This window comes from Dermacentor variabilis, chromosome 9 (assembly GCF_050947875.1).
Source record: "Dermacentor variabilis isolate Ectoservices chromosome 9, ASM5094787v1, whole genome shotgun sequence".
Classification (NCBI taxonomy): Eukaryota; Metazoa; Arthropoda; class Arachnida; order Ixodida; family Ixodidae; genus Dermacentor; species Dermacentor variabilis.
In genome coordinates, this window is record NC_134576.1 from 97,637,286 (window position 1) to 97,647,982 (window position 10,697).

At 43.4% G+C, this 10,697-nt stretch overlaps 1 long non-coding RNA gene across 1 annotated transcript; it reads right to left on the reverse strand.

The window, feature by feature from the left end:
- Nucleotides 1-4,630: 4,630 nt before the first annotated feature.
- On the reverse strand, nt 4,631-10,077 carry LOC142557168 (uncharacterized). The gene is made up of 3 exons (XR_012822733.1): nt 9,123-10,077; nt 7,021-7,148; nt 4,631-4,970 (listed from the first exon to the last, which is right to left on the reverse strand). It is a non-coding gene; the product is annotated as an uncharacterized LOC142557168 (long non-coding RNA).
- Nucleotides 10,078-10,697: the final 620 nt, after the last annotated feature.

Consider the following 10,697-nt stretch of genomic DNA (forward strand, 5'->3'; position numbering starts at 1 on the left):
GTTGCGGCTTCTTTTTTTTTTTGCGTGTGTTTTCGCCACTGTGGCACTAACACATGCACAATGTATACGACACGTTAAAATACTAGTTAAAGTGCATTAGTTGGTTTATCCTTGCTTTGACTCTTATCTGAATGACCAGAAAGAAAAAGACCCTTCCTTCTACGATCGATGCAGATTGCGACGCGTTTATCGTGCCCACGTCAGCATTATTCTGGATAATGCGACAATAATATTCTGCCGAATTCAGTAATAGGCTGGGTTGGTTGGTTTTTGCTGAAATGCATGTTTACTAGCGCAAAAAACCTTGACAAAGAGTATAGACGTTCAGTTCAGTTTTATTTCCTTAAAGACCCCTTTGCTAGAAGTATTACATAAGGGCTCGGTACAGTTTGATAATGCAACATAAACAGAGGTATACAGAAAAGCTGCACAAGAAAGCAACATTTTCGCAAGTGCATAAAAACAAAGAATAACGCGTCAAAAAAGCGGGTTATTTTTCAGCCAGAGAAGACACATTTTTGAAAAACAATGTCGGGCAAGTAATTTGAGCGACGTGGTGGGGAAGGGAGTTCCAGTCTGATGCTGTGCGGGAAAAAAGAAGACTAGGAAAAAGTAGTTGTATCGGAGCATGGCCGTAAGACTTGTTATGGGTGCCCAGTTCGTAGCGATATGCGTCCCGGGTGGTGTGATATATCGCTCGTTAATTAGGGAACTGTAAAAGAACTTATGAAAGAGGCAAAGGCTGGCTGTAGCGCGGCCTTTGCGAAGCGCTAGATTTTCAAACTGCTAAATTGACAAGTGATGCGAACGTCCTACAAGTGCACAAAAGCAACCCCTACGTGTTTGTACTTATAGGAGATTCCCTGTAGCGTGCAAATTTAATAGCTGAAAGGCCAGCGTGTTATCCGAAGTCTTTCACCTGCGTCTAAGTTTCTTGCGCTAGCAGAGGTGCATTTGTGTCAAACGACTAGCTTCCATGGTTTCCGATTAGCATCGCCGAAATTCATCAGCGCACTCACCAGTCCCAGACGTATAGGGTATCAGGTCGCCGTACCAACGTGAGTTCCCGGTCGCCGGGCAAGACCAACGGCGGGAAAGGCTGCCGCTTCAATGGTTTGAATAACCCCTCCGAGGACGCCGCGCTTACCGGTACCTGGCCAGCAGTCGAACTGGTCACACTGTCCGCGGAGCTCGACCCACCCTTGGCCTTCTGCTGGCTCGACAATTTCTCCTTGCTTGAGGTCGCCGACCGCGACTTCGTTGCGGAAGAGGATCCCTTGCTTCTTTTCTTCTTGCCACCGGACTTGTCCTTCTTTTTCGTTCCTCCGGACTTGTCTTTCTTTTCCTTGCTTCCGGACTTGTCCTTCTTTTTCTTTCCTCCGGACTTGTCTTTCTTCTTCTTGCTTCCGGACTTGTCTTTCTTCTCCTTGCTTCCGGACTTGCTTTTCTTTTCCTCGAGTCCGGACGTCTCCTTGCTTTCCTCGCTTCCGGACTTGCCGTCCTTGACTTTGCTTCCAGTCTTGTCCTTACTTCCTTTTCCTCCAGGCTTGCCCTTCTTTGCTTTTCCTGCGGACTTGCCCTTTTTTGCCTTGCCCCCGGACTTGGATTTCTTCGCCTTGGCCATGATGCACACGGGGCGTACGCTGCTGCCGCCAGCGCGTTCCCGTCTGCTCCTCAGAGCATGGCGTTTACCCACTACGGGGTGACTGGCCGAGAAGCCACACACTAAACATTTTAACACCCTTAAGGGTGTAAATCAGTTTGTCGCCAGACGAACACCCTAAGGGTGCTGTTGTCTACACCCTACAGTTGGGGTGCCACTATAGCACCCTAAAGGAAGGGTGTCCAGCAAAATAAATTTAGGGTGTAAGGGTGCTCGTCCAAATTAACACCCATCTGTGTGGGTGTTGGAAGGGTGTACACCCTTTTATTTCTAGCGTGTATAGAAGGCAGATTTGGCAGTACACGCCTTCAATTACTACTATGTACAGCGATCCACGTGCAACTATTGCGTGTGCCAGAAGGTTCAAGTTCGGCTACCAAACGCACTGTCGAACAGCCGGCCTTGAAGCTTCGATAGGCATACACAACACCTATACGTGTGGATCACATTACATATTAGTAATTCATGGTGTATATTGGAAAACCTGTCTTCACTGCACAAATACAACCTAGCAAACTTGACACTTTTGAGCATGTATATCAACACCAAGGTTATCACGATTTCCATATCCAAATAACATGCAACACAGACTGGTAAGATATATGCTGCATTTTCAAGAAAACGCAAATATATTTATTGCATGCTGCAATACAGAGTACAACACATACATAAATCACATGAAATATAAACATCCACAATCACCAAACACATCGGTAAGTACAAGAACATGTACATTCCCCACAAAGGTACCTAAAATATATGTATTGATCAAATCTGTTATTAGAGAAGAAACTATGTATAGCGGCACTGAAAGAGCCTGGGTTGATTCGCAGTGTTTTGGGCCACATAAAGGAATAAATTTTTAGTATTAGGCTCCAGTGAACGAAAATTCAAGTTTTGATGCCTTAAAAACAGGCATATTGCAAAGGTGAATTAGGGAAGCAATTGAAATGCAGAGCAAACGCACAAGAAAGACACCTGTTATTTTGTACACTAATGTAATCGCAAAGCATTATGAAAAGTTTGGAAAGTCGATGTAAAGCATAACTGGCCAACATTTTTTAGACTGAAACAATACTTTCCAAGCACAGACATGCTTTAAGTGAGGTTTATGCCAGGAGCCTTATTGCTAATTTTCTATTTCCAACAAGATTACTTGAGCACAAAAGATACGTAGAATTTTTTAGTGCCTACATTGTTTGTCCTCTTTTGTGAAACGAGTTCTCTGGGCTAAAGGTGCTGTGTAGCGGTTTTTCTAACTACAATACCAGTTTCTATAAATTTTTGTTTTGTAACTCTAAGGCACTGGTACATATACAATATGTAGTTTGAAAATAGGTTCTTTTCTTACTATAAATCAAAAGAGTGCATATTCCACATCTACTAGTGCCTGGGTGCAAAGTGCAGTAGGAGGCCTGATAAAAACAAACCACTGTTGATTAAACGATTTTGCTGAGCACAAAATGTGGAGTGTTTTAAAATACATAGTAAATTTCTAAATTATTTGCACTTAGATGCAGTAATTCAAGATTAAGGTATAGCATGTGAGCATGCAAATTAGCAAATATGGTTTAATAAATTAGCCATACTCTGGTTACTAAAAGAACACAGGCATAGGCAGTCATGCAAAAGTTCAAGTTAAATATCACACTGTTAACGTTTGCCAGCAAATGGTCGTATCAAACATTATAATTATACTGAACAAGGGTAGTTTCTTGGGATAGTTTCAATTAATGAGATAAAATTACGTACAGCTTGAATGACAAGAACTGCGAGAGATGACAGACTACGCTGACTTCCAAGAATATTTAATTACGTTGCCACATCATGTGTATTTGTACAAAAGCGGGCATGCGCAGAATATGAGTCACAAGGGGTGTCTAACAGCAAGTGACTGTACTAAGAACATCGTCCTTTGAAAAAAATAAACATTAGAATTTCTGTCTGTTGAGATACAAGACTTCACTAGGGGTCAGCACGATAGAGGGGTCACTAACGCACACACTAACCAGTTTTCTAGTGAAATCTGCTTCTATAGTTTCCCGGATGACCTGTGTCTCGCTAAAGCTTCCGTACCTTCAAAGAGGGGCACGCAGCCGCAGTCGCAGCAATGGATGCCGAAGTGGCCTTGAACAGTGTTATGGACGTTGTTATTGTGCTCTCCTAAATGATTGTTTAGGCGCCTGCCTGTCTGTCCAACAAAGTCAAATGAGATATTGTAAAGCTTTGCCTCCTTAACAGCCTCAATAAATCTTGCTCCCACGAGATGCAACATAGCGTTGCTGCACAGGCTGATTGCCTTTCTTGGGTTGGCTACCCTTTGGCCTTAATTTGAGCCATAGCGGAACAGCTTCTGAAGTGCACAAAACATGATGAGCGCACTCGGTCAAGGAACCAGCCGGTTGAAAGACACAGGTTTGCAGTGCTACCGTATGTTCATGATGTCTCCCATAGGCTAAAAAAGATTAGGGAACCTGCAGAAATCAGTCCTTTTCTCATCCCCAGAAAAGCTGGCAAGGCTCTGTAAGTGTGTAAACGCGCCTAAATCACGTCAGAGTTGTTGCTCTGCCGGGCACAGAAAACGTTTTGCGATGTGTGCAACGAATGTGGTTTCCCAAATTCCCATTTTGAGGCAGTAAATATATTGGACAGATAGGCAGGCGCCTAAATGATCGTTTAAGAGAGCACTATAACAACATCAATAACACTGTTCAAGGCCACTTGGGCATTCATTGCCGGGACAGCGGCTGCATGCCCCTCTTTAAGATACGGAAGTTTTAGCGACACACAGCTCACCCAGTAAATTATTGAAGCTGATTTCACCAGAAAACTGGGTAGTGTGCGTTAGTGCCCCCTCTATCACGCTGACCCCTAGTGAAATTTTGTATCTAAACAGATAGAAATTGTGATGTTTTTTTTTTTCAAGTGACCATGTTCTTTTTACAATGACTTGCTGTTAGAACACCCCTTGTGACTGGCTTTCATTTTCTGCGCATGACCCCTGTGTGTATACACACACGATGTGGCAACGCAATAAAATATTGTTGAAAGTCAGTGGAGTGTGTCTCTCACAGTCCTTGTCCTTCACGCTGTACGGCATTTTTTATACTGAACAGCCCATATTGATTCAAAATTAGAAAAATATAGTACACATCTGAGCTGCAAAAATGCAAGTGATGCAGCAAATGGCCTTTAGCTTTCCAAAAGAAAAAGAAATGTTCACGGTTAACCACGAGGTGCAGGGACTTCATTCTCTGAGCATCTTGACCAATAAATGCAGCGCATGGCATTGCTGGAATCTTGAATCCTGCATTAGCAAAATAAGAAGAGAATCATGAGAATTCAGTCCGTGCAATTACACATGTACTTAGCGGAAAATTTGATAATGCAACAAGCTCCTCAAAGTAACAAACTTAATTAATGTGACTGGGCAGAATGTACCGCTCAGGCAACTGGGCAAGACAAGTGAAAGATAGGAGAAGTTTCTATTTTGCAAATTAAGGAATTGCATGTTACTGTGAATGCTAAACCACTATGTCATTGTGAACACAAGGCACATACAGCAGCAAAAACATAAATTTACAGTAGCCTTTTCACCATAGAAAATAAGAGTGAATAAAGTTTAAAGACTACCAATGACATCTCTCAACAACAGACATTTGTCCAAGAGTGTGTATGTGACCTTAATACAAAATTGACATTATGAAATCTGCAATATATCTATCTGCATTACACTTTATATATAAGTACTGCAGGTGAGAAACTTATGGGATATGGCACATTAAGAGTGAAGTGCACAAGGCATTAAAAAATGACTGTTTTTACACAACATTATCGCACTAGGAGACAAAGAGAACTGTTTTACAGAGAGTGCACACAAAATGAAAATGAGGGAATCCCCACTGGCATTCTCATTTGCCCTGCAATACATGCATCCAGCCCAACAATATCCAACTCTCCAATGCAGTTTATTACACTTTCTGCATCCTAAAATTTATCGTGTATTTCTTATTTACTAATTTAGTAAGAATGGGCATTTTGGCATACTTTCCTCGAAAATTTAGCATGTGTTGTCAACTATTTTTCTTAGAGCACGCCCCCTTCTTTCAATGGCTTAGCTTGGCAATGCACTGACAAGTAGTATTCCCTTATTTAAACTTATGATCCTTCCTCATGCTCTAAACTGTGATGCCACTCCGATGCAGTTTATGTTAATCTGTGACTATTTACATGGTCCTTCTTTCTGTAGCCTCTCAACTAGAGCCTGAAATTTTTTGTCTCCTAGAACAATCGTCTTTCTTGCCCAAAACATATTGCACGGTTACCCCTCATAGGGGGGGGGGGGTACTGTATATGAGTTTTCACATAATCGATGAACCTCAGAGACACAACCATTTCCCATCCTGTGTTGCTACTACGCGCATGAGTCACAATGGTTGTAAATTGGCTACCTGCCCTCTCTCGCTTAAAAGTACATTTTGCATGTGGAAAATAACCACAAGCATCACATTTCATTGAATGAGTGCTCCTGTGCATGTTTTTTTTTCCGTCCTGTAATGGCTAAGTTCAACATGGTCAAGTTGTTTGAAAACTGTCCAGCCTCAACCAATACTTTGTGTAGTTTAAAAATGATACATTCATTTTTCAAAACTTGCCCCAAATTAAGCATGAGACATTTTCATGATGCAAATGAGGTAAGGTTGTGCTCAGAGACTATGATAGGCCTGCTATATCCTGCAAAACTATGTGAAATGAAATATGCTTGCAATTTTCGTGAGCAGCTAGCTAGCTCAGTACAATTAGGCACATTACCTGCAGAAACGTTTTTTTAACGCTCCCGAGAGGTCCTGGTTTCTTGTAATTTCTTCAAATCCCTTGCAGTCTAGATTGCAATCCGGTGCATTTTGATTTTGATATTACATTCAAAATAAAACCAGCTGAAATTTTAAGGTTTTAATAATTATATGGGAACAAATTAAAGGTAGAAGAGTGTAATGCAATGAGCAAATAACAAGATCATTGCAGAGAGTAAACAAATATTCCTTTCCTGCAAATAAATTGGTAGCAGGAAGTCATACGAAATTAGCAGTGAATGCACAAGAATATGATGCTACAATGCCCCGGCATTCTGTGAATATTCTTGCACAAAGAAAATCCTCATTATGAAAGACCATCAAGAAAATGCCAATCTATACTTCAGCATACCTGCAGTCATACCTGCAGTATGCACTGTACCATCGGCAATATTTACAACCACAGACAACTGCACATCATATCAAGCTTAGGCGGCCAAGGAGCCTGAGTTTTAAATTATAACTTGAGTTATTATATTACACTACACAACTATATCTACTTACAATGTTGTCTTCTCAACCGCTTTCAAGAAGACATTAACCATCTGTCTGAAGGCGAACGCAAGTGGCTTGCTCTTGATGGGGGGCGCCAAGGCTGGGCATTGTGAAATTGCTGCTACTATCTGCATGACCTGCGAGAAAGGACGCTCTAAGTACAAGATAACAAATGCTATTAGAACAAAAGGACAAGATCATTGGCAATGAGCCTCGTTTTGGTTTGCACGAGAAAAGCCAAGAATATGGACTTTGTGCTGCTTACTGAAGAAGCAAGCCTCCTTCCAGATGTTGCAGTCATGCATTAAGATTGTCACACAGCTGCACGCTTGTATGCTGCTGTCGCCAGTACGCCAGTATGCTTTGAAGTTTATAATTTCAAGTTAAATTGATTATTGTGTTTTCTTGCCAATTCTTGGCAAACAGACCAGCAATGAAATAGCTCTCTTACACACATACTCCCTTTTGAGGAGAGAATTCACACACACGCACGCATGCATGGGCGCACACACACACACGCACACACATGCTTCTACCACATGAGCAGCTTCCTGTGCTTGACACACATACATTTTTTTTATCCTGTGTCCCTCCTACTGCTAAGGCATAAAAAATGCTTTGTGTTACCAACCCCAAACTCCTCAACCTACACCTCCAGCTTAAACACTTTCTCGAGAGCCAGGACAAGCCTTCTAGCTTCCCCAGTGCTCCAAACTGTAGTTACGAATTTCAATAGGGCTATAGGCGACAGCTCTCGAAGGGCATGCAAATTACCCGGAGACCTAAAGCTTGTATATGATACCTCTAAAGCACAACACTTCAAATTTTCAAAATTCATTAAAGCTCCTGAAGACAATTGCTATATAAGTAGAACGTCTCGAATAACCTGCCGCTAACAATTTCAACGGTTGTCTGCATCACAAGAAATGTGGGCTAATGGGAAATCCACGTCTTTAAGATCGGAATTATTGTAATATTATTGTAATGGCGGAACACACTACCAGATTTCTTAATCATTTATTTATGCTCTGGATGTAACGTTCCTTTCACAATAAAAAACAAGGATATCGATTCATCAGGGCATGGGAGCAATTGGACGAAGCGTATACTTGGAGCCTTCCCACTGGTCCTCCCGAGAAACGACGCCTCATACAGCAGTTGTCCAGGTAGGCTTGAAACCAAACTCGGCTTTCAGGCGGGAACACTCGCTGCACCAAATCGGAAGAGTTTTATTGCGAGTAAAACTCTACCGGCCTCATGCAATACATACGCACGCACACAAAACGCACCCACAAGTATACGCACTCTCAAAGCGCAGACACAAAAGCGCGCACGCGCACATTGATGAACACAAACAAGCACACACACATGCATGCAGGCAGACACGCTAACACGTGCACGCACACACAGCGACCCACAGACAACACACTCACAAAACACGTACGCACTAGACACGCGCAAACACGCCGGCCCATACAAACCGGCATGTACTGAACGCAAGCGCGCACGCACGCACGCACGCACACACACACACACACACACAAACACAAACACACAGCGAGCCGAGCGCACGCACGCACACACACAAAGCGAGCTGAGCTGAGCGCACACACACACGCACGCACGCACACACAAATCAAGCCGAGCGCGAGCACGCGCACACGCACAGACAAAGCGAGCCGAAAAAATGCGGAAGGCGTCCGGCAAGCAGCAAGAGCAGCACGCGACCGCATCAGGGAGAATCAATACCGCGCCGGTTCCTTCGAAAGGTGGCTAAGCCAGTCCTTTTTCTACGCGACGCAAAAGTGGTCGACCACATTTAACTGAAGTGCGAACGACCGTATTACAAGCAGCCGCGCTGAACGCACAAGAGAATCACATCAATGAACGTTCAAGCGCTGAGAAACAAAGCGTAACTATGCAGGCGCACCACGCCCGATGTAGATTTGACAAACATTAGTCACACGGGACGCGATCGAGGTAGTTAACTTGCCCTAGTAGGAGTGCAGCTGCTCTTGCTCTTACATTAGCGAATTATGAATTATGCTACGAAATCACAGTGAGATATTTCTAAAGCGAACAAAACAAATACCAAATAAACGGGCACTTGCCTGAAAGTTTCGATCATGCCAGTACTACCGACCGGGCACGTTGCAACTTCTCGTTTCAGCCTTCGTGGATCCATCTTCCAGTGCGTACGAACGCTTTGCTTTGAAGTGGGGCACGAGTAATACACAAAGCATGGGCCACATCTTTTTCTACCCCGCGCGCAAAACTAATCACACGTTTAAAATTACTTCGCATAGCGCGCGACGCGAACGCACGCGAAAACGAGCATGATGGCGCAGCTTCCGCCTTCCCGTCCTGCCGCGCGCCGAAGTGATGGTACAGCGTTGGCCGTCACTTCCGGTCGCTTTTCATTGGGCATGGAGCGGCCGCGCAAATTGAACGTTTATTCTGACAGGTTTGCATGCTCGCATGGCCGCCTGTTTGCTGCTGCTTCGTTGTGGTCTCTAACTAGAGCGGTGAGGCGGGTAGTTGCTACTACGTTTCGTGCCGGGCATTTTATTTTGGGGTGGGGGGCGCAGTCTGTGCTGCATCACTGAGGGTACAGTACACAAATCGGGACCGTGAGCGAGACGATCGGCGCTCTTCTGCTGGTGCGATTAGATTATTCGCTGCGTCCGAACGAAGCAACTTTGCGAGGTCACAGCGTAGTTTCAGCGATATCATGGCTCGATAAAGACGCTCACATCTTGGTCGTGTGACAGCGACGCGTAAACATTCATGAGGAGACTGAAGACTGCGTTTGCAAGTGCGTATGCTCTGGATAAGAAATTACAGCTTTGACGACACCAGCCCTTAATATATAGGCTCAGCCTTACAAGCTGTATTTGAGGATGCACTTAGAAAGGAGATCAGTAGCTTAGTAAACCTCTGAATGAATTAGGCAAGGTACGTGGAAATTCGGGTTTGAGAACTTCCAACGTGATCTCGCCTCTATAAGTCTTCTTTATGGATTCACCATGCAAATTGTACGTTGATGCCACTGTACAGCAGAGGCTCGTCCAACAGCACGTCCCTGTTTGTTCAGCAATGAATCCAAACAGCTTCTTCCATTTCACCACTTTTTGTTGGGCTATTAAGGGCACCGAAATATTAGTGCAGAATTGCGCAAGTTGCTCTCGTGTTTTCGCTCTGCTACTGCAGTTTTTCTAGAAGTGTTTAATTGCATGTTAATATTCCTGAGAGCACGAAAAATAATGATAATGGAATTTTAAGCGAAAGGGCGTTCTTTTTCTGGATGATACATTTTTGGAGTGGCCGTCATGCCAGTAACATCAGAATCCTTGAAGAAATATCGAGAGTCACTTAGGAATGGGAAAACTTAATCGCTTCACGCATCTACACTTGGAATTGTCACGTGACCATGATACGTTAGTTCATACATTGTCGCGTGTTCTTGACAATTCTACCATAATCTCCCGTAATGCACCGTGCTACAGTTTGTACGAACCTTAATGCAATTTATTCCACCCTTATTCACATTATTTCACATTATTTACCCATAATCGCTCATACTTAACGTTGTTGTATTTTTCTGTATCACTACTGACGTCATCCAAGACGGTGATGACTTCACATTTTATTTATTTATTATATACATTCGAGGCCTAGTAGGCACA